This window comes from Ambystoma mexicanum, chromosome 1p, assembly GCF_040938575.1.
Source record: "Ambystoma mexicanum isolate Mex_15411 chromosome 1p, UKY_AmexF1_1, whole genome shotgun sequence".
NCBI lineage: Eukaryota > Metazoa > Chordata > Amphibia > Caudata > Ambystomatidae > Ambystoma > Ambystoma mexicanum.
In genome coordinates, this window is record NC_090921.1 from 1,105,951,162 (window position 1) to 1,105,976,510 (window position 25,349).

Genomic DNA, 25,349 nt, shown 5'->3' on the forward strand with positions numbered 1-25,349 from the left:
TCTTCTGCATATGAAGCAAGAAACCTTGGAGTCATCTTCAACTCCTCCTTCTCTTTCCTCTCTCACATCTTGGACCTTGTCAAGAAGGGCCCTTTCAACTCCACCTCCTCGGAGGTATCCTTCCTTTCCTCACTTTTCCCCAGAAGCTCAATGTCTCTAGAGCTCTGGTACTCTCTGGACTACTGCAGCAGCCTCTTCCTTAATCGACCCTCTTCCTCTCTCTCTGCCCCCTCCAGCTTTTCCAGAATAGGGCTGCAAGACTTCTCCTTGGCCTCAAGCCCGGGGACCGTATCTCTCCAGCCCTAAAATCCCTCCACTGGCTCCCGGTTGCTGCAAGGATCAAATTCAAATCCCTCTGCATCATCCATAAGGCTGTCTGGGGGTGAGGACCAATCTATCTACAACTTGCTATCACCAAATACGTTCCTTCCAGATCTTTACGCTCCTCCAGGGAGTAATATTTTCTGACGCCCGAGAATGGGCAATTACTGGGTGTGCCGGGGCTATAATGCCCCGGTAATTGCCCATTCCTGGGCGCCGGGGAAAAAAAATCTTTTCCGTTCTCATGGAGCGGACTGGTTCGACTTCGCCCTGCCCCCTTATAGCTAGACATGTTAGTTGTACATGATTGGAGCAAAATGGGCCTACCCTCACCCAGCTCATCTCCTCCAATTGTGTTGCCACATTGCTTCTTGCTCCACCCCGCAAAAGGTTTGCAATTAATAATAACATAATTGTGCTGACCTCCAGAGCTTTATTCATCAGCCATTGGCCAGCAACAGGAAGGAAAGAACCAGACACCCTGAGCTAGTGGGAAAGGAGACATTCACACAGCACCTGCTTGATGAGGACTTTCGCAAACACTATTGTGTACACTCTGTGGGCCTGTTACTTTCCAGAGATAACAAAACTTACCGTCTGATTGGTTCTTCATGAGGGCTCCTCCATCCCACATCCTAGTCCCCATACCGTTGGGCCAATGGGTGATTTGAAACCGCCCTGTGCAAGTGCCTCCATGGATGCCAGCTGCTGCGAATAACTGTCAGACTGGCTCGCCATCCTTGATTGTATCATTGTTAGGGGAGTTTTCCTAAAGTCCTAATGATAGTAAGACCAGTAAGCTATCCCAGTGGTTTGTAGGCCACACCCACCTCTTAGTATCAGTCTCTACTAGCTTGGGACCTTGGTAACTCTACCTTAAGATAACTTAAGATGAATCCTAGCTGGACCGGCACAGCAAAGAAGCCCTTGGACCTATAGTTATAGAAAATGTATATATTTACTATATTTACACCAGAATCACTTTAAATACTTCAGAGGTTTGTAGAGTAAACTCACTTAGCGAGAGGAAAATGGTTAGTTAATGTAACATAAGCTTAGTTCAAGGTTGTAGACCTGCTTGAAGTCTTGACAAGCAGCGAATTATGGAGAGTTCCTGTGGATTCTTCCAGTCTCTAGTGTTATTGAAGCAGCAAGGTAACCACTAACAAGGGAGACCTTAAAACGGACTTGTGAAGGGGACACAAGCAGCGGCTTGGGTCTGAGGTAAGAGGGGGTTGCCCTGGACACCTCTACTTGCACTCCCAACGCTCTGGAGCGACTTCTTGTAATCACGAAAGCAATACCTTTTTCCCCACAGGACCTTAGGTTAGAAGAAAATGTTTGTGCTGGATGCTCCGCTAAGTTGCAGCTCTGGACCCGACCTACGGATTCCTTGGTCTGATGACTGTTGGCAGGACAATGGGCGGGATATCTCAGCAGCAGTCTTGAGGGAGGACCTGTAGCACGACTTTCAGCAACTTTTTGGTTGACTCTGCGGTTTTGGTGCCTTTTCTGCGGCACCAACAAAGCACATGGATCTCCCGGTCAATCTTCTTCACTTCGTGCAGTCCCACACTCTGAGTGGTTCTGGGCGAGTTCGATTGAATCGCTGGAGTGTCTTTACGGGTTCAGCAAAGATTTGGACGGATTTGTCCTTTCCTGGACATTGCATTAGAAATGGGCAGGAGGTCTCCTGGTATTTGGGTTCTGCAGCTCTGGATACTCCTAGAACCTCGGGGGAGGGGGAGGTGGCTTGTTTCAAAGTTCGTCTTGGGACTGGTTGTTCCCACCAGGCAAAGGGAAGGAGTCGTCCTCTTTGGAGCTCCTCTGTCGCACAGAAAATGGGGTCAGCACTGTAGCAGTCGCTTCAGTTTTGCAAAGGGTCTGCAGGCTTTTCTGCTTGTCTTCTTCGGTTACTTCAGCTTCCAGTGGGCGACTTGCTTTTCGCTCCAGAAGCCTCACCCTTTAACAGTTCCAGCACACACTCCTCTGCAATATTTCACAGCATTTTACAGAAAGGGGCGTTTGGGTGTCCAAACAGGACAGCCAGACCCCCTGTGGGAGCTGGACCTATTCAGGCACTCTGGCAGACAAGTGGGAAACTACTCCCCCCCCCCCCCACTTCCTGCCTGCCCAGACACTCTGGAGCCTAGGCAGGGATACCTGCCTAGGCTCCAGAGTTTATATATATTTGAAAGAAAAAGGTCCAGAAGTCAGCAAGAAGTGCTGGGGTCTCACAAGGAGAGGGGATGAAGCATAATAATGATACATCTCCCTAATAATCGCCCAGTGGTGTTCCCACCGACCATGGCCTGCTAGAGAAGAGCATCATGAGTTCACCCCCCCTTTAGCCGGTACATGCAGGCTCTGTGTTCAAAGTTAAGTGAGGCCCACCCGCGGCGCCCCCATGGAGTGTGCTTCCCTGCGTTTTAGCCTCCATTGCTTTTGCTCAGCAATTTCCCTTGTGTCCACTTTAATTTATATACAGTGTGTCCCCCCCCCCCCCCCACTTGTTTCTCCTCATTGCTGTGTACCTGGGGCTGGCTACAGCTTCCAATGACCCTCCTTGCTGCTCCCCTTTGGGGTGTCCCAGTCCATCCTCTTTTTCCCGCAATTGGTAAATGCGCTCTTCTGTCTGGCGCTGAACCAGAACCTTTTATTGCAATACAGTAACCCACATTCCTAGTATATTCTATGTTTCCCCAATGGATTCATCCTCCAACTGGGAAATGCATCTCCTGAGGCCTTCTAGAGAATGGCAATATCTCTTTGACTCTGACTAAATTATTTCTTAGAGGTTCCCCCTCCTGCAAGTAAAATCTTTATTTCTGGGTGATCATGGGGATTGAATACCACAGACAACCCTTCTTCCTCATCGGGTTCAAGGGTTACCTTCACTTCAGCCAGTTGTAGGTAGGAAAGGAACTGTATTCCCCTTTTTGAGGAACCCCTGACTCCTTAGCCCTGGGTTTCCCCATGGGCTTTGGCTTCCCTCTAGGCTTTGCTAATGTAGCATTCTTTGTTTCATACCTTTTACATTGTCGTGCTGCTGTATCATCCACCAGTCCTAAGACATTGCAGTAATTTCCCAGCAGAACGCGGGCCCTTGCCTCTGAATGCTTTAAGGAATCTTTTCCATGCCTCCATTTACTTCAGGATTGAGGGATACTACTGAGAAGCCAAGAGGGAAGCCGTCAGTCAACTTGGTGTGCCTCAGAGGAGTTCTGGCCAGAGCCTCTGAGTTTACCAATGTGGAATCCACCAAAGTTAGCAGGCCCCAATGTCCCTGACGGCAGTGGTATCTACATCATCTACCAGTTTGCTAGCCTTAAAATAAGACTTGGTATTGCCAGGGCGGTATGCATAAGCTTCAGCAACTCTAGGTTCCCTGGGACACTAACACTACTTCTGATGCAACGCCACTGGGCAAGGAGTCGGGAGAGAAGTGAGTTTCGAGGGGATTGGGTCCTCCGACGTATTCCATATCTATGACATGTAATCACCACAGCTGTGCTGCTTCGGAAACTTTTCTGCGTCCTGCGTCGATGACGTCGATGCGCCGTCGTCGAGGACCTCCTCCGACGTCATCCGATGTGATAAGTAGGACGCACGACGCCCATAGCTTCAGTTCCGTTTTTTCCACAAACGTGTTGCTTCGTGTTTCTCGGTTTAAACGCCTCGACTCTTTGGAGTTCTGTTCTTCTCGGTTCTTCGAACCTGTTCGTTCGTGAAAATCCTTCTGAAGATGTCTACTTCGTCTTCGACCCCGCGTCTGGGTTTCAAGAAGTGCGGGGAGTGTGGGTCCAAGATGTCGGTGACGGACTCGCACGACGCCTGCCTCTGGTGCCTCGTGGAGGCCCACGACACGGATGACTGTATCGACTGCCAGTCGCTCACGTCCAAAGCCTTACGCGAACGTAAGAAGAAGTTGTCGGTAGGTCGGGTGTCCAAGCCCCGGAAGTCGAAGTCTGGGGGGCTTTCGACGGATGATTCGAGGGGTGACTCTCCGTGTCATCGTCGGAAGTCTTGTGGGTCTCCTTCTAGGAGTCGGTCTCGCCACTCCTCAGCCTCTTCGAGGCATTCTCGGAAGCGCCGACACCGGTCGTCTTCCAGGTCCTCTTCGGAGGGCTCTGCCCGGCGCGTCGTTTACCCCTCCAGCCGTGCGATGCCGGAGGAATGGGCTTCCTTCGGGAAGAAGATGCTGGCGATTCTTGAGTCGCAGGGTACTCAGCCGTCCGCGCCCCCGAGTGGGGTCGGTCGTGTGGGGTCGAGAGACACCCCTCGCAAGAGTGGTCGGCACGAGTCACGGGAGAGGTCCCGTTCGGACAAGGGGACTCGTTCTCGACGTACCCGTTCCAGGTCCCGGTCCTCGACGCGTTCGAGACCGTGTGCGCCTGTGAGGTCTTCGAAGAAGGCATCGACGTCTGTGGCGTCGAGGGCGTCGACAGGCTTTCTCGAGGCTCTGGCTCCGAGGAAGTCGTCGATGCCGTCGACGCTCAGGTCGTCGAGGGACACGCTCGGGGCTCCGGCCTCGAGGGCTGTGTCGACGCCGCCGATTCTGGAGGCGCTGCATCTGACGTCGACGCCGTTTTCCTCGATGCCGATCCTCTCGGCGCCGATGCCGGTTCTCTCGACGCTGGCGCCGATTCGCTCGACGCCTTTCGTGTCGGAGGTACCCCGGGGCACGGGTGGACCCCCTAGGAAGGCTCTGGTTAAGAGCAAGCACTCTCGAGTGCCTTCTTTTCGCCACCTGGACTATATTTCAGAGGCGGATGAGGATTCTGATGGCCTGGTTCCTAGTCAGGTTCCGGATGAAATTGTCTCGGGCCATAGTCAGTTTGACGAGTTGAGACAGTCACTGCATGATGCCAGTGGACTGGACACCTCTCTGGAGGTGGAGTTTTGTAGGCCTGAGCCTGGCTCTCATGCTGATTCCTCGTACTGGCGCCTTATGGCTCGGGTTTCTGAGTACTTGGGATGGTCTGCTCCCCCAGGGGAATTTGTGCAGGATGATCTGACGGACATCCTTGATGTTGGTCCCCCAACTGACCCGGTTCTGCCGTTCCATATGGCTTTACAGAGAAGGGTGGCTGCGGCTTGGACTGCTCCGGAGAGTCTCCCGGTGGTGGGCAGATCCTTGTCGCGGAAATACCGTCCAGCCAGTGGCGACCCCTGCTACTTGACCAGGCACCCCACTCCGGAGAGTTTGGTGGTGCAGGCGGCCACGGCCCCGGCGAAGCAGGCGTCGTACCCTACCATCCCTCCTGATAGGGACGACAAACGTTTTGATGGCTGGGCGAAGAAAGTGTTTTCTTCTGGTGGTATGGCGCTTCAGGCGGCCAACTCCATTTGTGCCTTGTCGCGTTTCACGCACACTCTGTGGAACTGTGTTGCGTTAGCGGCTGAACATATTACCGAAGGGGACGAACGGGATGGTTTCCTTGCTATGGTCCAGGATGGTAAGGATGCCATGTGTGAGTCCGTTCAGTCGGGTTTGGACTTAGCTGAATGCGTCAGTAGGTCCATGGCGGCGAGCACCGTGATGCGCAGGTTTGCGTGGTTGCGGAAGTCGGGGTTTGCTCCTGATGTGCAGTCCCGGCTCCTCAACATGCCCTTTGACGGTGAACACCTTTTTGGCAGCAAGGCTGACGAGAGCCTTGAGAGGTTGCAGACCTCAAAAGCTGCAGCGAAGTCGTTGGGCGCTGCAGTTCGCCAACCTCCGCCTTTTCGTCCTAGGGGACAGCAGTGGAGGGGTGGTTCCTTTCGCTATTACTCATCCTTCAGTAAAGCGAGAGGAGCTGGCAGTCAAAGAGGCCAACGCAGGGGTACCAGAGGTGGACGACAGGGTACCCGTGGTGCCAAGGCCGCTCGGGCAGTTGCCTCTTTGCCCTCAGGTAACGCCGCAGCCGCTCCCAATCAGTCGTGAGGCCATGTCCCATGGTTCGCCGGTTGGGGGAAGGCTGGCGCAGCATCTTGTAGAGTGGCAAGCCATTACTTCAGATGTGTGGGTTCTGGAGATCATAACCCACGGCTACTGTCTTCCCTTTCGGCACAGGCCTCGCGACAATCCACCGGGGAACCTCTCTTTGCAGAGTCCGGATCCGCTCCTTGCGCAGGAAATTCAAGCCCTGCTGGAGAAAGGCGCCATAGAACTGGTGCCTGTAGCGGAGAGGAACAAGGGATGGTATTCCCCTTATTTTTTGGTTTCAAAGAAAGACGGGGGATTGAGACCCATCATGGACTTGCGCGGTTTGAACAAACTCCTCAGGAAGGACAAGTTCAAGATGGTTACTCTCTCTCAAGTCCTCCAGGCCCTTCAGCTTCAGGACTGGTTGGTGTCACTCGACCTCAAGGATGCTTACTTCCATGTGCCGATCCATCCCAAGCACAGGAAGTACCTGAGGTTCGCGGTTGGCGACTTGCACTTTCAGTTTCGGGTCCTGCCGTTCGGATTGACCTCTGCCCCGAGGGTTTTCACCAAGCTCATGGTGGTGGTGGCAGCGCATCTCAGGCAAGGGGGGATTCACGTCTACCCCTACCTGGACGATTGGTTGATCAGGGGGGGCTCTCCCGAGCAAGTCCTGGATCATCTGTCGGTCACCTGTCGCTCCCTTCACAGGCTGGGCTTCTCCCTCAATTTAAAGAAGTCCCATTTGACGCCAACACAGCGGCTCCAGTACATCGGAGCAGTGCTCGACACTTCCCTGGGGCTGTGTTTTCCTCCCCAGGTGAGGGCTCTTCACATTCAGCAGATGGTGCACAAGTTTCAGCATGCCCAGACGCTCCCAGCGTTCGAGTTCTTGAGGTTGCTCGGCCTCATGGCATCCTGCATTCTTCTGGTGCCAGAGGCTCGCCTGCAGATGAGATCTTTGCAGTGGGCACTCAAGACGCAATGGTCGCAGTCCTCCGGCAGGATGTCGGACTCGATTCAGGTGCCGTCCTCGGTCGCCCGGGACCTTCTGTGGTGGGCCGTCGAAGGCAACTTGATGAGGGGGGCTCCATTTTGGCTTCCCTGGCCGGAGGTGACGATCGTGTCGGATGCATCCCTCACGGGATGGGGAGCTCATGCCAACGGGCTGACAGTCAGCGGTCGTTGGTCTCCGTCGGAGTCCAGACTCCATATCAATCTGTTGGAGCTGAGGGCCGTCAGGCTAGCCCTGAAGGCTTTTCTGCCGTCTGTGCGAGGGAAGAATGTCCTGATCCTGACGGACAACACAGTGGCCATGCACTACCTCAACAAAAAGGGGGGGGCAGGGTCACTTCCTCTGTGTAGGGAGGCGATGCAGCTCGAGTTCTGGGCCATCCAGCAGGAAGTTTCAATCTCGGCAGTTCATCTGGCCGGAGCCGAAAACGTGACAGCGGACGCTCTGAGCAGGCAGAGTGCGATCTCTCACGAGTGGGAGTTGGCTCAGGAGATTCTCCTGGAGATCTTCGCCCTTTGGGGGACCCCTCAAGTGGATCTCTTCGCCTCCAGTGTCAACCGGAAGTGCGAAAGGTTTTGCTCGCGGGAATTTCCTCCAAAAGGAGCCTTAGGAGACGCGTTCGTGGTGGAGTGGTCCTTCCCGCTGCTGTACGCGTTTCCTCCAGTCCCCGTCATCCCACAAGTGCTGCGGAGGTTACGGAAGTTCGGTTCCCGGATGATCCTCATTGCTCCGGCGTGGGCTCGGAGGACATGGTACCCGGACCTTCTCGACTTGTCCATCTGCCCTCCACGTCATCTTCCCTACCGAGACGATCTGCTCTCACAGGAGGGGGGTCAGGTTCTCCATCCAGAGGTCAGATCCCTCAACCTTCACGCTTGGCTTCTGAAAGGTTGAGGTATAAGGATTGGGACCTCCCTGAGGACGTGATGGAGGTGTTGCTTTCGGCACGAAGGCCAGCAACAAAGTCTCTGTACCGGTGCCGTTGGCGTAAGTTCTGCGACTGGTGCAGAGTTCAGAATGTGGATCCTTTTGCATGTGACATCCCCATGGTTCTGTCCTTTTTACTTTCTTTGGCCCACAGGGGCTTGCAAGTGGGTACCGTTAAGGGTTACCTGGCGGCGCTGTCCATCTTTAAGCGCTCCTCTGAAGAGTGTTCTTACTTTAAAATCCCTTTGATTTCACAGTTCCTGAAAGGGCTCACTAATGTGTTCCCTCCGTCACCTTTCCTGGTGCCCGGTTGGGATTTAAACCTTGTTCTTAAGTTTCTTATGGGTGCTCCGTTTGAGCCTTTACATTCTTGCCCTTTGAGGCTGTTAACTCTGAAAACTGTTTTTAGTTGCGGTTACTTCCGCTCGCAGAGTGAGTGAGTTACAGGCACTTTCAGTTAAGCCTCCCTTCACTGTATTTCACAAGGACAGGGTTGTCCTTAGAGTTCATCCTTCTTTTCTTCCGAAGGTAGTGACGGAATTTCATTTGGCCCAGAAGGTTGTTCTTCCGGCATTCTATCCTCCTCCGCATCCTGGTAAGGAAGAGGAGAGGCTCCATAGGCTTGATCCTAGGAGAGCTTTAAGCTTTTATGTTTCACGCATGTCCCGGGTCAGAGTGGATGATCAACTCTTTATTGGTTACGCTGGAAAGCGTTTGGGGCAAGCTGTGACGAAACGGACTTTGTCTCGCTGGATTATTTTGGCCATCTCGGAGTGCTACCGCTTGGCGGGTAAGGATCCGCCGGCTGGCTTGCGGGCCCATTCTACCAGGGGTATGGCTGCGTCTACTGCCCTGCAGAGGGGTGTTCCTATTCGCAACATCTGTGATGCAGCCACCTGGGCTTCAGTACATACATTTGTACGTCACTATTCCCTCGATTCCATCCGAGCACAGGATCTGGCCTTTGGCAAGGCGGTCCTTTGCTCTGCTATTTGATTTGCTGTTCTAAATTTTGATTCTAAATTCTTTCCCTCCTCCTTGCTTTGGTACTGCTTTCGGAGTCTGTCATAGATATGGTATACGTCGGAGGACCCAATCCCCTCAAAGAACAAGTTACTTTCTTACCTGGTAACGTTCTTTCGATGGGATGGTCCGACGACGTATTCCATATCGCTCCCGCCCTGCCTTCCCCGCTGCAGAATTTCTTTTGCGATTGCAGCTTACGTTCCGCAAGGCTTTGTGTCTGACTGGCAGTTGATTTATGTCACACGTTCTGGGGGAAAAAACTACAACTGAGGCTATGGGCGTCGTGCGTCCTACTTATCACATCGGATGACGTCGGACGTCGGAGGAGGTCCTCGACGACGGCGCATCGACGTCATCGACGCAGGACGCAGACACCGAAAAGTTTCCGAAGCTGCACAGCTGTGGTGATTACATGTCATAGATATGGAATACGTCGTCGGACCATCCCATCGAAAGAACGTTACCAGGTAAGAAAGTAACTTGTTCATCTCCCCATCTTCATAGGGGACTGGACCCCAAAGGTCTTACCCTTACACCTGGCCCCCTGTCCCCTCACATGGCCTCTTGCTCCACAGGTTACACAAGATTCTGAGGACCTTAGTATGTAGGGAGGCTTTCTGTGGCCAATGTCTTGCTTGGCATGGTAGTCTTGCTACCCTTTACATCAGGGGTGTTCAACTCCAGGACTCGAGGACCGCAAACCTAACCAGTTTTCATGTCCCCCTTTTTAATATTCATGCGATAGATGTGTATATCTTTTAGAATCATTGTGTGAAAATGTATCTCATGAATACTAATGAAGAATATTCAGAAAATCTAGTCCTCAGTTGTTTTTCATAAACAAATAAAGGCAGATTTAGAAAGACCGATCAGAGCAATCTTTCTAAATCGTGCTGTCCTGCTCCCTGCCTTATACGAGTGCATGCAGGGATTGATCTGTGCCGCCGGGCAGGGGAACACTAAAGTTGCGGTGGTGAGCGCTAAGTGTTTGTGTGTGTATGTTAATGGGGAATATTTGTAATGGGCAGTGGCAGGGGAGAAGGTAATAAGTGTAAGGATGAGTGCTTTTTGCGTGGAAGGATGGGGGAGAGTGGGAGGGGGAGAGTGGGTGAGTAAGTGTGTGTTTCTGTTTGTGTATGAGAGATGGGTGAGTTTGTGTATGAATGTTTATGGCGGGGAGAGGGCTGTTGATCAAAGGGGAGTTCAAGGGTGGAACCCCTCCCAGCCCCCAGGTTAAAGGGTGAGGGGTTTCCTTCCTTGGGGTTGTGCGGGGGTGTGGTTTCAAAGTAATCTTTTGTGTGCAGCCTTCAATAATCCAAACTATTGCATAGAACCAAAAATCTGACGTGTTTCCAGCCCTCGAGGCCTGGAGCTGGACAACCCTGCTTTAATTTTACATCCTCTCAATGTGACTTATTCCCCATATGAAACATTTTGTGGGATTTATGGGATGCAAGTTTTTCATTGGACCCACCCTCTTTCTCTTTCTGCTTTTTCCCCATCACATGCTTACTAGAAGCACTCTTGTCCTCATGGGGCACCCATAGAGCCTCAGCAATGGCCAATTTGTTTGGATCAAACGTCTTGGCATCTGCCAAATGCTGTTTGAGCTCATTGGACAAGAAAGCGAAAATTAGTTAAAGCATAACAAGATTAATCATGCGGTCAAACATGGTTACCTTCAACCGAGCCACTCAAATTTTTCAAAGAATCATTCACATAAGTCACCCAACTAGTATTCTTTTTTTCTTGTGGAGCCTGCTTTATTTTTTTCAAAATCTTTTCTCTCAGGCATCAACAACTCCATTATAGCACTGTAGCCAGTCTAGGGAAGCTGGTTGAGAAGCCAAGCAATTCTGTCAGTCATTCACCTCTTGAACATCATAAGCATATTCCAATGCAATTAATGAATCAATGTCACTTTTCTCATCACAAACCTTCAACAGGTATGTACGAAATCTTGGATGAGATGAGGACCCAGATCCATTCCCGTTGGATGAACCTGTAGGACCATTCAACCTGGCCAATTACAGCTTGAATGATCTGTACTTCTATTTCTCAATCTTACCAGATTCCATCTTGGCTATGTTGTAGATGATATCTATTTGTTTGAGCCACAGCTTCTCTTTTCTCAAATCAAAAACACTTCAGCTTCAGATGTGGCAATATAGGATCGAGAAGCCCTCTCTTCAGATTTGTTAGTGCTTTCTGTGGTTTCAAGAATTAGAGGAACATTACTACTGCTAGGCATGCATCTTGTGCACCACTAGCAACAGGAAAATCATTTTTTCCTAGCTTCCTTATGATCTATTCGTTTCTGAACTCCGAAATCAGTTTTGATTCAGGGGTAGGTAAACCCTTCTCTGCACCCAGTTATGTTACATATTCAACTTTATAGCAAGAGTAGTACTAGTTTGTTTCCATACTGTAATATGTTCTGTAACTTAGCTTAGAGTTCCGTATACCAAGAAGTATGGGATGTGATGAATCCAATGGTGTCATCACTTCTTTCCCGGCAGTGACCTCTCCCCATGTGGCTAGGGGATGGCAGCCTCTACCTGATCATGACCCCGGGGGATGCTATATGAGGGAGGATTACATGGGGGGGGCAGTGGGGGGGAACCACCTCCGGGGGAGGAGCAGAGCACTATCAGACAATGCATGGTATTCCCCATTCTCTCTTCAGGATACCCCACCCATACCCAATGCCTTAATGGCATATTGTAACACCTCCCCTCATCCACCTAGGAAGGGTGCTGAAAGCTGTGTATGTGATCCATCAAGATCTGATTTACCCTCTAAGACTGATGAATATGTTGTTAGGCAGAAACCTGTGCCGTTCCCTCTTGGACCACTGCAAAAGATTTAAGACTACAGGTGTTTGGCAGTAAACCCACTTGGTAGCAGTCTGTACCACAAAGATTCACTTGGTAGCTGTGGCTGAGCAGTCAGACTTCCCTCAAGAAGAGTTAGGCAGTATACAGAGTATTCACAATAGGTCAAAAGAACACAGTAGAACAAGAAAACCCTGACAAGAGCTTGGTGTAAAAAAGATATAATTATTTATTTAAAACCACATCTAGTAAAACACACAGGCACTAATATGAAGCAGTTCAAAAACACGGTCACTAAAAGATATACACTCCCTTAAAAGAATATTCGACAAGTCTAAAGTAAAAGCCCCACTTATTTTCAGACAGCGGTGAGCGCTTAACGCAGATGGCACTCTAATAATTCGTTTTAAAAGGGAGAGAAAAGCAGAGTATAATTTGAAACCGATCCCAACACTTTCACAAGAACACAACAAGAGGAAGGCAAAGTAAAACCGTGAAGTTAGAGTTCAGAAGGCCAGATCCACTTTAAGAGGATCAGAACAAAATGTGTCCAAGGTCACACGGTTGCAAAGTGCACAAAAGTCTCAAAGGTTCAGAAAGAGTTGGACCAAAAAAAAGGGACCAGTTAGATGGTCAAGGCGGCCAGTCCAGAAGGTCAATGGATTATTATTACCTTGTAGCAATCTTTAGAAAGGGAGTCCTGGCGGACAAAGTACCTTAAAGTGGTGAGAATGCTCCAGCGGGGGCAGTTCCTGGCAGCGGATGCAAGTCGGTGCTTCGTCCGGGGGAAGAGCGGATCTCATTGGGGAGGAAGACAGGAGTCCGTTGCACTGCCAGGGAAGAAACCAGCCGCGGAGTTCTCAGTTAAAAGGAGCGGTCCGTTGGTTCGCGGTCCAGTGGTAAGTGGCTATCCGGTTGCCGGGGTGCTTGGCACGGGCAATTCGACCACAAGACGTCCTGGGATGCGAGAAGAAGAAGAAGGTAAAATGGTTGTGCCCACCAGTCAGGGGAAAAAGACTCTCCAGCCGGGAGATCTTCTCTGTCGTCGGGAAGTGGTGAGTCGGTTCCGCAGGGCTCCACCGGTGGTGTCGTCGTAGCAGGTCAGCTCAGCTTCTCCCTCGTCGGATTCTCAGGTCCTGTGGCGACTTCTGAAGTTCCAGTCCCCAAAGCCCTGCTTTTATGCAGCACACCCCCATTCACTCAGCCTAGCTGTCTGTCAAGCAGGCTAAGTGGTGAGTCGGCCGGCTCACCACTTGGGCCAATCACACAAGAGTGCCACTTGAGTTACCAAGGTAACTCAGTCCAGGGTGCCTAAACCCCCTCCCATACCCCCTGTTGTACCCAGACAGAGTGGCACCACTTTTGGAGGCTTCAGTGGAGAAGCCTGCCAAAAGTGGAACAAAGGGCTAAATTTGGGTTGGAGTCACAGAAGAGAACACAAATTCTATTTTAGAATAGAGTCCTGGCAAAAAATACCAACCGGCGAATTAATATTAAATAAATAAACCGGCGGTATGTTCGAGGCTATGAGAATTAATTAATTAAAGTTGGTAGCCTCGAACAATGAAATCGCATGGGGATATATCCGCGGTCGAATATAAAAAGTAGTATCCACTGCCACCAGCCAAAACTCGATCCGGGGGGGCAGAGACGTGCCCCCTCGACTAACAGACCCCGGGGCAATCGAATTGCCCCGACCAGTACGTCCACAATATGATGGTTTGTACTGGTTTCTGTTCATGATTTGGGGCTAGTAAAGCCAATGGTGACTTTACATGCCCTGGGAGACGGTAGTCAGTCCCAGGGTATGGAGTCAATGGTGGGGTGTCACTATGACACCCCTGTGTCACTGCACGGATGGTGCTGTGTAACAAACATAGTAAAAAAAAACACATGAGACCCTATGGAGTAAAGGACTCCATAGCCCATACAACACATTAACAGTCAAAGGAACACCATGAATCATGTCCAAGAGTGGGAAAAAGAGTCTCACTCTTGGCAGGAGAGAAAGAAAACAACTCCAGAAATCCAGCAAAGCTGCAGGGGGACTCACTAGGTTAGGAAATTCAGCCTAAACAGAGAATACTCCCTAACATATGTCTTTTCAGACTCCAACTTCAAGTAATTCAGAGCTAATTTGTCTTCTTCTGAGAGCACTTAACCCAAACTTTACATGTAAGAATCAAGAATGGACTTCCGTTCCCCTAAAAATACTTGGACGAGGAAGATGAGCCGAGTAATACAGAGCGGAAAAGACCATGAACACAAGCTGAGGCGTGCTGCTGGTGGGGGGGAAAAGCTGCTTCTCTCAGTAAGGATCGAGCCTTCGTGGAGCTACAAGGAATAACGTGGTGCCCTACAAACCTAACTGTGATATATATATATATATATATTATTTTTTTTCTTCCTTTTTTAACTATGTATGTTTGGGAATGTATATAAAGGATGATAAAGAGCACACTTAAAGGAATGGTTCGCCCAAAAATCTTTATTTCAAAAATAGATAGGCAACATAAAAAAAAAGATTGGCGTTTTTTTTTCTTCGAAGTCCCTATGTACAATTTTGAGCAATTCAAGCTCAAAGATAGCACATAGGGGCATCCATTTTGTGAAATGGGTGCCCGCCGCTGTGCTCGCTTTGGCTTTGCGGCACTAATGAAGGAAAAAGCCAGCCAGCTGTAGTAAACAAAAGCTACCACTGGGTGGCTTTTCCTTCATTGGTGCTGTATGCGGAGGACGGGGACCGGAGACTACAGGCAGAAAAGCTGCAGCTGCATCTCGGTAAGTGCTATTTTTTAAATAAAAATAAACACTAGCTGCGTTTTTTTTTTTCTCCAAGTTTTCCCGGGCTGGAGGAGCCCAGAAAACTTAGAAATAAAACCGCAGCTTTAAAAACGTTGTATTTATGTTTGCGGTTGCTTTTGAAGCGACCGCAAACATAAATACAACGTTATTGTGTTTGAAAATGCTGCGGTTTTTCTTTCTAAGTTTCTCAGGCTCCTCCGGGTCGGAGACATGTAAACCCACATGTCAGAGCAAAATACATAGTCAATCAGCAGGACATGGTACAGGCAAGAAGCAAGTAGTATATTGCAAAATCAATACACCGCCCCTTATGAAGAAAATAACGTACCAGAACCCACTCATGTGGTCACGGAAGAGTCCGGTCCGGACCCACTTTCAGCCTGATTAGCGAGGTAGCTGTTAAAGGCGGACCATATGTTTTTGGGACGAGAATGTGCAGGGAGCAAGGTAATGTATTCTTCTTCACAAGTCTTAGACCAAGTAAGCCCGCTGAGCTAACTCTGAAAAGTAGGGGGAGAAGGACTCTTCCAATTCTGAAGCACACATTTCATGCCAACCATACAGATTATGTTTAAAAATGTAGCCATCAGTTTGGTGTCAGAACTCCACACACCAAACAGAATTCCAAGTGGGCTAGGATCGACCACCGCCCCAATGATGTCAGAAAGAGCCTTCAGGATCCCATCCCAGAAATCTCTCAACCCACGACAGGTCCAAAACATGTGTAAGTGGTCTGCCCACTCTTAACTTACAGCGAGCGCAGGTGTGTGTGCCATTGCGAGAGAACCAAGATCTTTTGGGGGGTATAGTATAGCCTGTTCAATAGCTTGAACTGCATAAATCGATACTGGAAATTGAGGGATACTCTGTTTGTGTGTGAGCACATCTTTTTCCATAAATGATCGGAGATTTCAAGTTCCAGTTCAGCTGCCCAATCAGTACGGCCACTTGAAGGCGGGGATGGGGTCCCGGTCAATTGCAATCTATATAGGGAGGAGACAACGCTACGGGCGCCACTCGAGTTAGCTATATATACACAATCTCTGGGGTGTCAGTGAGTTTGTCGTGAAAGGAGGGCTACCTGGCGCGGAAAGCGGTGCAAAGCCTATCATATTGTAACAACTTGAGAGCTGATCCTGAGTGGCCCTGCCTCCATGTCTGTGGAACAATAGATTTCCCATCAGGAAACCGATCAGTCAAAGCCTGGTATCCCAGTGCGCTCCAGCGCCCGGCCAGGGCTTTATTGTGTGTAGGTTCCAACCCAGGCAACCCCCAGATAGGGAGCCATTTGTAGTAGGGCTAATATTCACGAGTGGGGTTTAGAAGCCAGCCCCAGGCCAGTAGAGTCGTTGCCACAGGGTCAAGCGGGGAGTCCGGCACAAACTCGCGACAGAATATCGGGGTCATAGAATTGACATTGGTCGCAGCCATAGTTTCCAGCTTGACAAGCGGGTGAGTTGTAGGACCCGGGTACCAGTACGTGGCAAACTGGGCCTGTGCGGCTATCCAATACAGTTTTAGGTCTGGAGCAGTAAGCCCCCCTCTGTCGTATGGAAGCGCCATGTCTAGCCATTTCTTGCGAACCGCACCCGCATGCCACAGAAATTGCGCACACAATCTATGTAACTTAATGAAATATTGATTCCCGGGCCAGATAGGCACGTTGCTGAAAATATAAAGCAGTTTCGGGACCAGAATCATCTTGACGAGGGAGAGTTTCCCTGCTAGTGACAGGGGAAGGGAGCGCCACCTCACCATTTTGGATTCAGCTAATCGTGCAGCGGCAGTGTAGTTATCAGCCAGCAGTGTGGAGACCGACAGAGACACACAAACTCCCAGGTTTCTGATCCCGCCAGGGGACCAGCGCATTAAGTACTCAAAGACAGGCTGTTGTGTGGTGTTAGTGAGTGGGTACATTTCCGATTTAGAATAGTTAATTGTGAAGCCAGAGAAGGTACCCACACGTGTGATATTGCCTAAGATGGGATCCAAGTGGGTATCAGGGTTTCTGACGAATAGTAACATGTCACCAGCATATAGGGATATTATTTCGGGGGAATCTTTCAAGCTTAATCCTCTGTGGGCATGACGTGCTCTAATGTAGTCCGCCATCGATTCGATGACCAGTGCGAAAAGGATTGGTGCGGGGGAGGGCAACGCTGACTTGTCCCTCTAAAGAGTCTAAATAATGTGGATATTGGGGAATTAACATGGACCCTCGCCACCGGAGATGTCTATAGCAATTTAATGTATTCTAATCATATTATGACCCCATCGTCTCCAGGACCAACCGCATATACTGCCATGAGACGACGCTTTTTGGGCGTCTAGCGCAACAGAGATAGCACTCGAGTCTTGGTCGATCCTAGCCATCACATTGAAGAGCCGCATAATATTGTGGGATGTAGATCTCCCCGGCACAAATCCACCCTAGTCTTTGTGTACTAAATCTGGCATGATTGGCAGGAAACGATTAGCTATTACCTTTGCAAAAATCTTAGCGTCAATATTCATGAGCGAGAGGGGCCTGTATGAGCCACATTCATCCTCGGGTTTGAGTAGCACTATTATAGCGGTCTCGCTCAAGGAGGAGGGTGCTAGAATGGACTCCTGGTGTGATCCGGTCCACACCTCCAACAGTCTAGGCGCAAGGATAGCTACATGTTCCTGGTAAAACTCAGGGGTCAGTCCATCAGGGAGATAGCCTTCACAATTTTCTCAAGCGAAATTGGGGAATCTAGTTGGTCCCTAGAGGCGTGGGAAATGAGAGTTGTGGGCATCTGGTCGAGGAGGTCCCTGATGTGGTGTTTACTGTTTTCCAGAGGTGAGGCATAGAGATTAGTCTAAAATTCAGTAAAAATCTCCAAGATCTGTTGGTCAGACCAGTGAGGAGTGTCCTGTGTATCCCTGATTGACACAATCTGGGTTTTGACCCGTTCCCCCACGCACCAATCTGGCAAGTGTCCTACCTGGCCTCTCCCCCTCACCGTATTTGCGCGCAGCCAATGGACGGCTAAGATAGCGAACCTCCCTCAAGGCAAGTGCCTCAAACCTCAAGTTCCTCTCTTATTTGTGAGAGTTTAATGGGATCGGCTGCAGACGTGCAGTCCAGCTCTAAATCACAAAGTTTAGCCTCAGACCGACTGAGGTCGTTCCTTATCACCTTGAGCACCCCCTATTCCCTGGAAATGGACATACCCCTTATGTACACTTTGAAACCTTCCCAGCGGACGCCGGCAGTGGTAACCTCTAGGGTATTACACTCAAAAAAGGTCACATGTCTTGCAGTATGTCTGTTTTGAAACTATGTCTAGGAGTGCGGCGGATTTAAAACGCCAAGTACTGTACGTAGGCACAGGCAGTCCCAACTCGATCGACAGGGAGACCGGAGCAGGGTCAGATAATGTACATGTAAGTATCTGGACTTTATCTACCCGATCAGATCACCAGACACCAGGAAGAGGTCAGTCCAAGAGGAACTTTCATGTACGGATGAATAATATGTATAATTGCGCGTTTGGGGATGGAAAGTTCTGGGCTCCGTTCCGGTTCTATCAAGTATAGTGTCGAGTATCCGGTTCATGTCACCACCCCAAATGATCTGGACTCCCACATAGCCCAACAAGATGGAGGCAACAGCATCAAAGAAATCTGGGGTGTCCACGTTGGGGCCGTAGATGTGAACTGAGATATTCCCTATTCGCCAACGTGCAGTGTAGAATGACATACCTGCCCTCGGGATCAATTAAGCTTTTATGGAGTACGAACTTGATTGATTGATTTATGAATCAGTGTAAAAAACCCTCTGGCCTGAGTAGAATAAGTGGTGTAAAATCTATTAGGCCCCCAGGTCGGTGCGATGCTCGCTGCCAGTCTGCCACGTGCATGCGTTTCTTGCTACATGAATATTTTGATACCATGTCTTTGGGCATAAGCCGTAATTTTCCAGGCCTTGGTCTAATTGCTCAATCCCCGGACATTCCATGACAATATGTTTATAATCATTGCATTAGTTTAATGTACATCCCAGCTAGTGCGACCAAGCGTGTGCCCGTCAGTAAGATCAATACAGTAATGCCACCCTTCCATAGTGTGAAACACTGTTCCACCTCTGCCATTTTCAAAATAACTTCCAGTAACTGTTCCTTCCACCCCGTCCCCCCTGCCTCACTGCCCAGTCCCAACCGGCAGTGTACCCCTCCCCCCGCATTCCACAGCAGACCCCCCAAACCAGGGGTCAGTGGACCAGACCCAACAAAAAACAACCACCCTAGTGGCCCAACGGGAGCACACCCTCAACAGTCACTCCAAAATAACCATTGCAACCGCAGTGGGGTACGCTGCTGCCGTGCAATCAACTTAGTAGGGGCAGATGAAATAACAAAATTGGCACGTGGCCGGCGGTGCATAATATCGGTGCACATACCCGCCTCATGGGCATATACAACAATGGGCAACTGTACCTATGTAATATAAAAACAGCATAGCAATGACGAGTTATCAAAAGCACAGTTGAGTGAATCAATAGGCAATAGGGTACCAACACGTGATTCATTGTATAAGGCATTAATACTTTTGGAGGGGGTTCCCTCCGTGGTCCACGCGGGTACGTAAGCCACATCTTTACAGCATGTCTGAATTGTGTGTCTAGAAGTAATTAGTTAGATACTACCATCAACACGGGCATGGGAGGATATTTGTTACCAAAGCCCCGGGCCAAGCAGAAGCAATAATCCACTGGTCAGTCATTATCCATGTGGTCGTCGGCTGGGTTGTTGAGCGGTATATATGCCTCTATAAACTTAACCGCTTCGTCAGGGACAGTGAAGAAATACAACTTCTCTCTGAAGGTGAAATTGAGGCATGCTGGGGATAGAATTGCATAGGCGACGTTGCGTTCCCTCATCATCATCTTCTTCACACCAAGAAACTGGCGTCTCTCCTGCTGCATGCCCACGGAGAAGTCGGGGAAGATCCGGATTATTTGAGAACAAGGCTTAGTTCCCCTTTGTTGCGCGACAGACGGAGTACAAGGTCTCTGTCCCTGTAACTCAAAATTTTAGCAATGATGGGTCTGGGGAAGTCACCAGGCTCGGGGCGTGGGGATAGAGCACGGTGGGCTTGCTCAACAGTGAAGAAAGGAAGGAGACAGCTCAGGGTTGCCCAGCAAGTCTTTAAGCAGATTTTCAACCGCCAGTCCCATACGCCCTTTAAGAGCATTCTCCGGGACCCCTACAATGCGAATGTTTGTTCCTGCGCAATCTGGATTCCAAATCATTGCATTTGGCTTTTACGAACTTCATGTCGTGGGCAAGGGAGGTAACTGTATCCTGAAACACATTTATACTATCCTCGTTAGTCCCAATTCTAGATTCAGCTTCGGTAAACCTGGTTCCGGCCTGGTCAAGCTGAGATTTAAGTGATGCAACGTTTGCATTGATATCGTTCAATTGTTCATGGAAGGAGGCAAAGTTCTTGGCCATGGATTCCATCATCGCAGTAAGGTCAGAGGTTGGCATATCCGGGGGCGCTGCAATTTCCTTCTGGCTGGCCGATGAGGGACCTGTCTCCGGGCTAGACGCCGCCTTTGTGAACTTATCCATGGCACCCACCTTGTTGGTACCTCTTGGTCTGTTCGACATCTCTGAAGGGCTGACGCAGCAGGTAAGGTCAAGTGTAGAGGGCTCAACAATGGTAGCAGCACTTGGCACCTGAGGGAGGCAAAGCAGAGCGTAGTGTCGCCACAGCTGGCGTTGGGAGCAGGGGCACGTGGAGCAGCAGTGCAGGGGACCCGACGAGAGCCAATCTGTTAGACATTGGGCAGCCAGACCTAATTAAGTAGCTTCAAGTCCATGGGGTCTAAATACTGATTTGACACATCTGGAAGGTCCTAATGCAGAAGGATGGGAGTACAATAGGTGTGCGATAGCAGTGCAGTACTCCACCCCAGCTGCACCCCACCAGCGTGAATGTATCACCTCCACTCCAGGGCTCACACAGTCAAAACATGGCAGGCACCCATGCACTCAGGTACAACTATGCAGGGCAAAACGTAGTGTATAGTAGATCTGTGGTGGCCCAGTGAAGCAGGATCAACCAGATGTACCACTAGGACACAGTGAGTGTGGTTACAGCTTGCAGCTGCAGCAGAGACGGGGTCCAGGTCAGCAGGGGGTCAGGCCCACGACCAGAGAGGCACACTCAGCAGCAGGCAGGGACACAAAAACGCATGATGGCAGCAGTGCCAGCAGGAGCAACAGGGCTTTGCGGGACAGGAAGGCCAGCACAGTAGCGGGGCCCTCCAGGCATCAGGGGAGTGTAGCACCAGAGCCCCTCACACACCCCGGCAGGGTCACGGGACCTGAGAGGGTTCCACCGGAGTTGATCGCAGCGCACCGAAGGGCCTCTCACCTGATCAGAGGGGCGAACGGGCTTCCGCGAAGTCCAGGGTAGTCCCCCGCCGAAGTCCGGGGCAAAAACAAAGCGGCACGCAGTGTCGCGGGTGTCCGCTCCTCTCCTCGGGCTCCGGCCCGGCTGCATGGGCTGGCAGTGCGGGGCCAAGGGGCACCATAAAGAGGGGGACAAACTGAGGCAGCCAGCCCTCACAACACTGGCACCAGTGCACGCAGGGTGCGGGTCCTCTGCACCTTCCCCGGTAGAGCGGGCACCGGCCACGTAGTGTGCAGTCCGGAAGGGAGCAGTGGGTGATCCCCAGAGTGGCGGACCAGCGGTAGGAGGATGGCAATCCCGGGTGGCAGCAGACACGGCTGCACTGTCAGTTGCCAGCAGCAGACCAGGTCGAGCGACGGCTCCAGGGGTCGCACCACGGGCCCACGGAGCACAGGCAGTCACGGCCGACAGCGCAGCCTCCCGCAGTCCCAAAGTTCAGCCAGTCACAGTTTGGTCATAGAGGACCGATTTTCCTCGGATACGGACCAAAGATGCCTCAGGTTCGGCCCTTGGTATGGTGAAAGTTATAGCTAGTGCAGAGCAAAATGCACGCCGATGTAGTTGGATTGGTGTTAATTAGGCACAGAGCTCGCAAGCTAGGCAGTCATTTTTTAGGCAGCGCAACAACGCCCCCGCCACTGCTTTGTATTTATTATATTTGCTACATGCCGGATTTATACTGCTTCTAAGCACTGTACATTTAACTCTTGAGTTATCCAATGAGGCAATATAGTGTTGGGGCATCTGCATATCATGCCAGCCAGTATGGCACTACTTGCCATGTTCTACCATTTCCACGCTCAAAATCCTTTTAATGAATTAACCCGTTTAAACAATGCAGAGCACACATGCTTAAAATAATCCAGAATTATTGGCGAAGCCAATGCTTGTAATAGCTGGCTGGACTTCTAGGAATCTGGGAAGGTTACATCTTCAGTGTACTCTGTGTAGATAGGGAGAAGGTGCACCATCCCCTCCCCGCCCCCTGTTTCTTGGATAACCTGCATGCATCCCATCGGCAAGTAAGTTAAGCACCTGAAGGAAATATGGCTGTGATTTTAATGTCATGCTTTTTTAAAGCGCAAAAGGCTTATCGTTTTAAAATAATAACAGAACTATATAATATCTTCCACTTCCTTGGCTTTCATGCTTACTCTTTGACAACCTACTCTCAAGCCTTTCTCAATGAATGCATGTCCCTTGAGGAAATCAAATATGCTCTGTTGGTGGTATCTGTATTGATCCTCGTCCTCTCATTCTTTCTCTTCAACTTCTCCTTTTTCCTCCTCTTCTCCCTTATCTAGTAAGCTAAGCTCTGAGTTTGTGGTTACCCCAGTATTCTGAGACTTCTTTGGAATTGTTGAATTCCCTACATCTGTTTTCAGGCTGCCTTTTACCCCGCTAGGGGGATGGAGTTTGTACAGTGGGCTGCCCTTGATTACCACTGGCATCAGCTGAAGACATTGTCACTGCCCTTATTTTACTCTCCCTATCTGTGGCCTTTAACACCATCAACTATGACTTCTGATCTTGTGTGGTTTATGATTGGACTGCTGATGTGGTGATTCGATCAGAGGAGGCTTGGAAGGTGCCTGATTTGGTGATCGCATATGGGATGTTGTTGGGGAGATTTATCATTGTTATGCTTCATCCCCTCTCCTAGGGAGACCCCCCATCACTTTATGCTGGACTTCTAGACCTTTATCTTTCAATCCTGAATGAGTGGAGCGTTTTTCCACTCATTCATTCTTGTGGGCTCTGTCTTTTGGAACTCAGTTCTTTGTATTCTACCTGTACTATGGAGTCTGTCTGCTCCATTGATCTTAAAGGCATCTGTGTTTTACTACTGCAACACACAGCCCCTTATGGGCAGTGTTGCTGGGGACCCTTAGCCCCCCCCCTTGAAGATTATTTTTCTATAAACTCTAGTAACTACAGTTCTTCAAAAACTCGTATCCCCCCCAAAACTCTATAGTCCAGTCTGAGAGATTGGCACACACCGCCTTCAGTGGAGTGCCAAAGGGATACCTAGCATCCTCCTCCTCCTCTTTACTCCTGTGACTTTTTAGTCCCATTAAAAATCTCCTAGTTATGGCTGGTGGCAGTGGACGTGTTCTACCAACTATTGTGTAATTTATATACCGCAGGCTATGTCCATATCCTTGGTAGTGCACAATATGTGCACCCAAGTACCAACTTGGCGCCTCCCTTCTTTTTTTGCCATTACTAGCATGGTTGTTCTTTGTTAGCGCTTCTTCTACCAGTCTAAGAGGGGGAGGTCACTGTGTCTGTTTTGCCATTGGCGCAAACCCTTGGGTATTACCGCATAGGCTCCAGAGTGTCTGGGCTGGCAGGAAGTGGAGAGGAGTTTTCCAGCCCCCCGTGTCCTTTGTCTTCCAGAGTACCTGAATAGGACCAGCTCCCAGAGGGTGTCTGGCTGTTCTGATTGGGCAGCCAAATGCTCCTTTCTGTAAAATGCTGAGAGAGATTGCAGAGGAGTGTGTGCTGGAACTGTATAAAAGGTGAGGCTTCTGGACTGAAAAGCAAGTCGACCACTGAAAACTGAAGGAACCGAAGAAGACGAACAGAGACGCCTACAAACCCTTTGCAACACCGTGAAGCGACCACTGCAGTCCTGACCCTGTTTTGTATGCGACAGAGCAGCTCCGAACAGGACAACTCCTTCCCTTTGGCTGGTGGAAGCAACCAGTACCAAGACAAACTTTGAATTAACTGTCTCCCGAGGTCCTTGGAGTTTCCGGAGCTCCGGAACCCCAATACCAGGATACCTGCTGCCCATTTCGAGCGCATCTTCGTGGAAAGGTTGAATCAGTCCAAATCTTTGCTGAACCTGTAAGGACACTCCAGGGATCCGATCCAACTCGCCCAGACCCTCTCACCCGAGTGCAGGACTGCAGGAAGCGAAGATTGTTTGGGCGATCCGTGTGCTCTATTGTTGCTGCAGAAAAGGTCCCAAAACCGCAGAGTGAACCAAGAAGTTGCTGAAAGTCGTGCTGCAGTTCCTCCTTCGAGACTGCTGCTGAGAGATCCCGTCCATTGTCCTGCCTTCAGTCATCAGATCAAGGAATCCAGAGGTCGAGTCCAGAGCTGCAATATTGCAGAGGATACAGCACAAACATTTTCTTCTAACCTAAGGTACTGTGGGGGCAAGGGGGGGGGGGGGAGTATTGCTTACCTGATTCCAAGACGTTGCTCTAGAGCGTTGGAGTGCACCTAGAGGTGTCCAGGGTCACCCCCTCTTACCTCCGACTCAAGCCGCTGCTTGTGCCCCTTCCTAGAGTCCTTTTACAGGTCTCTTTTGTTAGTTGTTAACTTGCTGCTTCTATAATACTAGAAACTGGAAGAAATCCTCAGGAACTCTTCATGCTCTGCTGCTTTTCAAGAATGTCATCCCTCTCTGAACTGCCCTTAGCTAGGGTTGCGTTTTTGGACTTAAAAGACCTGCTGTGCATAGAAACCCTCTACAACCTTGAACCAGGCTAATGTTATACTAACCATTTTCTTCCCTTAAAGTGACTTTACTATATGTGTTTGCAGAGTAAATGTAATACTGTAAGAACTGTTAGAAATCGCATCTGCGTGTAATAACCGATAATATGATAACATTGTCTTTTCCCTTTCTAATGTTGCTACAAATGTAACCGCGAACAAACACAAAAGTGAAAGTGTCCTTTTGAAGTGTATTCTGAAGTGTTTTAGTGTAAATGTTTAAAATACTTAGTGATTCTGGTGTGTGTCTATATATAGTAAATATATAATTGTATATGAATTATAAGTGTAAGAGATTCTTTGGTGTGCATGTCTAACTAAGGTTCAGTACTTACCTACAGCTCACATCTTCCTCTTAAGATAAGCCTGACTGCTCTGCCACTCTACCAAGTTCCTGAGTTAGTACAGACCGATAATAACAGTTGGAGAGTTACAAACCTCTGGGCTAGCTTACTAAAGTCTTACTACCAGGAGATTGTAGTGTTAAAATGTAAATGTGCCTACAATGCTTGTTGGGAAGGAAGCACTGACCGCCAGACTTGTGAACCAGTAA

At 49.8% G+C, this 25,349-nt stretch overlaps 1 protein-coding gene across 7 annotated transcripts in view; it reads left to right on the top strand.

Annotated features, from left to right (window-relative positions):
* LOC138448702 (uncharacterized) overlaps positions 1–25,349 on the top strand; it is a 554,652-nt gene that overhangs the window by 48,650 nt on the left and 480,653 nt on the right. The window lies entirely within an intron of this gene.